At 38.2% G+C, this 3,764-nt stretch overlaps 1 non-coding gene across 1 annotated transcript; it reads left to right on the forward strand.

Moving 5' to 3' along the window:
- Positions 1–452: 452 nt before the first annotated feature.
- Positions 453–651, forward strand: LOC145344671 (U2 spliceosomal RNA). Its single transcript, XR_013886955.1, has one exon. It is a non-coding gene; the product is annotated as a U2 spliceosomal RNA (small nuclear RNA).
- The last annotated feature ends 3,113 nt before the right edge of the window (positions 652–3,764 follow it).

Consider the following 3,764-nt stretch of genomic DNA (forward strand, 5'->3'; position numbering starts at 1 on the left):
TGGAACCATTCAAATGACTGCCATTTTTGCCTATATGATAATTTGTTGCCTGTCAGATGAAAAGTTGGGAAGTGTAATAAGGTTTATGTAAATTTCATTTTTGCCTATTTATATAAAATAATTTCTTGAGATCCAGAATAATAGATTACAGAGTTAAACATTACAAAATGTTAACATTTCACCAGCCCAATTGACTGTTTGATCAATTCAGATTCTACATCGGGATTCACATTTCCTGAATTACACGGGATTCTTGGATGTTCTAGTCTTATTTTAGGATTTTCAACATTCTATGCACCATCTCATATAAATCAGTGCTTTCTGCAAACCGACAGTAGGTTCTGGGAGGATGAGTCAGAAGGGGTTGGGTTAAAGTACCACTCCAGATACATGATCAAAAAAACCTGGGCTGGCACTGCTATATGCCTTCTTTGACATTGTTAAAAAAAAACCCTGCTTCTCGGCCTTTTGGCTAAGATCAAGTGTAGTATCAACATGCTGTACTTGGTTGAAGTCATTAGGTTATATTTTAGCTTCATTTGAAGCAATTTTTAAAAGCGGCATCTCAGCCTTTTGGCTCAGATGCAAATGAGATCAAGCCTGGGAGGAAGAGCTACGCCTACTCCAATCAGCTTGGATCATGTAGATCAAGCCCAAGACAGGAGGTGAGAGCCCTGTCTTGTCAGCTTGGATCGGGAATGTCTCAACTTGTTGAGACTCTGAATTGGACTTGATTTGATTGAATTGGAATGAAAACAAAAAAAAAACCACAGTGCTATTTTGGAAAAGCAGTGGATCTCAGTGTCATATTTATCATCATAAATAATATAAAATCTGTTCTTTATCTTATTGCTGTTGCAGGATCTTGCTGAGTGTAAATCAGCTGCTGCGCTTCCTACATTACAACAGCATTTACATTTTAAAAATACTTTGGTGGTTATAAATCACATTGTACTTGGATTGCAAAAGGTACCAACAAAATGCGTGTCTTGCTTTCTTCTTGGTTCCCATCTGAGTGTTGCCCTTCATGCGCGAGGCTTAGCAGACCACTCCACCTTATGGGGAAGAAACCAAAAAGCTGCCAAAATTCATGAACCACATACTAGCACGTTCAGGAGAGAAGGGAAGCAAACTTGGGTTAAAAAAATTGAGTGACTTATATGGTGCATAAGATACTGGCAATCTGCTGTGATCTTATTCTTGCTTGCTGTAGTGCTCATTTCTATAGACATTATAGAATCAATCGTTCAACAGTACAGATACAACCATAACAGGGATAATTCTTCGGAGGTCCCATAAATTTTAGGAATCCATGGAAAGAAAACTGTGGAGAATATTCAAAGATAATAATTTATCTCCCCAAAAATAACATTCTTTCAAAGAAGTGTAATGGATTTTGACTTTGAAACTATACATTTCAATTGGAAATTTATTTAACACAACCATTGGAAAGACTATTTCACAAACTATTCTTTGGGAAAGACATGTTGGATTGAGAGGGATTCCTCATTGCTTCTGAATACTACAAGTATTGTAAAGTGCTGATAGGGAAAAGTACTCTGGAAAAGTGAGAGAAAGAAAATAAACAGCAAACAGATCCGCAAATTATTTCAGTAAGTAGGTTAATGCGCAAGGATGCAAATTAATAGGGAGTATTTTGCTGAAATTTCACTCTAATCAGTAAGTGCTTGAATAACCTGTTTGTATATCAAAGCTGTTTTAACATCAATGTTAATTTCAAAGCTACCTGATGGACACCAGAGGTCCTGATTCTCATCAATCATTACTTGACATCTGTACCTACATTGTCCATTTCAGTTATTTAGTGCTAACTGGTCTCACATTGGACTGTTAGCAGGCAGTCTAGGGTTCAGAGATAAGATTCACTGCATCACCTGTGGGGAAGTGGTCAAACAATCCACATCACAGGGTCAATTAGTTGTTAATTATTGCAGGAAGTGTCCAAAGTTTGGCAATTGCTTGTAAATCTCTGGCTGCTTCCTCCAGAGAAAATCCAGATCAACAAATTCAAAAAAAGCTTGAAGGAAACAACGGGTGTAATGAAAATAATTTTGACACTTTAAAGCATGATGGGTGATGAATGATGGACTTGCATTAATTATTAAACACATTTGCTTACTATACCCGTCACCATGTCCTTTAACTTTTATACCATGAAGTCTTCAGACATTTAGTCTCTACTGTTCTACACCCAATCGCAGATTTTTCACTTCTTCTTCCTTCCTGTCCTCACTTCTATCATGCTTCAGTTCTGATAAAGGGTTGCCTATCTGAAATGTTAACACTTCCTCTCTCCACAGATGCTGTCTGGTCCGCTGAGTATTTCTGTTTCTAATTTCAATCCAAAGTGATATTTTTAAAAATTGCTATAAAAAATTGCTATATTTGTCTTGCCGCCTGCCCATCATAGTTTAGCTTTATTCATTATTGGCTCAAGCAGCCTCAGAAAATCAAAATGGAAGTAATAAGTTATAAATCAAATAAAATTGAGGAAGTTAGAATTGTGGAAAAAAAAACCTGAAGACTCACCAATAAAAGTTTGCCAGACACTGGCGAGAAAACCCAATAGTTGCTGAAAACATAGCTGCAATATCAACCTGCTTTAATGGCACCAGGTGTGCACATGTGACACAGATGATACACTGGTATTGAAATGGCATCCGAAATGCTGATAATACAAGTTCTATACAAATGAACTGTGTGTCAATGGATACTTTAGCAATTCAACTCCTTCCTATTCCACTTGATTTAATGGATCCTCACCTGTGATGCCAAAGGATTTGGATCCAATCTGCCACTTAACCCATTGTCACATTCAACCTTGCCCATTACACTGCTCCACCCTCAATCCATTTGCTGCCTCTCAGCATTCCGTATAGAGTTTTGTCTTCCTTGTCTTTTGTGGCAAACTAGTAGACCGAATCGCCCATCATTTACAGATCCAAGCTACATTTCATTCCTTTGATGACAAGCTTCTCCGCAGACTGCTAACTTTTTAACACTTACACTCCTGCAATAATATCCAGTTTTTCCATTTCTCCTCCTATGCTGCACCTCCAAAGGAGCACTGCCAAATCCCAACTGTTCCAAATTCCAGTTATCCCAATCGCCAAGGCCAACCTCCTTAGTGATGCCAAATCCAGAACCTTCCTGCTGCATACTGCTAAATCGCTGGATCCCTCTCAGAGCTTCACAGAATATCAGTTACATCTCTTCTTGTGCCATTTTTAAAATAATTGATAGGGTCAGCCGTTTTATTTTTAAAAAGCAGGAAATTAAAGAAGGAGCTACACTTATATGGGGCTTCCATTTCATTCAAAAGGTTGCACCTTTGGCACTGAAATACTCACTACCGCACTGAGCTGTCAGTCTGGCTCAATGGTTCACAATCTTTTATGTGCCACAGCACACCTCTATATTATAAAATAATTTTGAGAAACACCTTCTATTTTCTCTGAACTACCCTCTAGCAAAAAACCAAACTGATTGCTCCCTGTGATAGTCTTAAGCTTTTGCAGCTCAGTGGGGCAACTTTTAGCCTGGGTTAGCCATCAAAGAGAACGGTGACTAGCACAGAGAATCCAGGACCGCGGGTTTCCATGTTTCACTGTGTGGATGCCAACAAGCTGATTGGTAGCTTCAGTTCGAGCTATCACCTTTGACTTGGAAAAATGTAAACATCAATATAAATCTAAACTGTACAACAGGAATCTCGATTTCCTTAAATAGACAGTTCATAAATA

Source organism: Carcharhinus amblyrhynchos, chromosome 6 (assembly GCF_965287045.1).
Source record: "Carcharhinus amblyrhynchos chromosome 6, sCarAmb.v2.hapA, whole genome shotgun sequence".
Taxonomy (NCBI): Eukaryota; Metazoa; Chordata; class Chondrichthyes; order Carcharhiniformes; family Carcharhinidae; genus Carcharhinus; species Carcharhinus amblyrhynchos.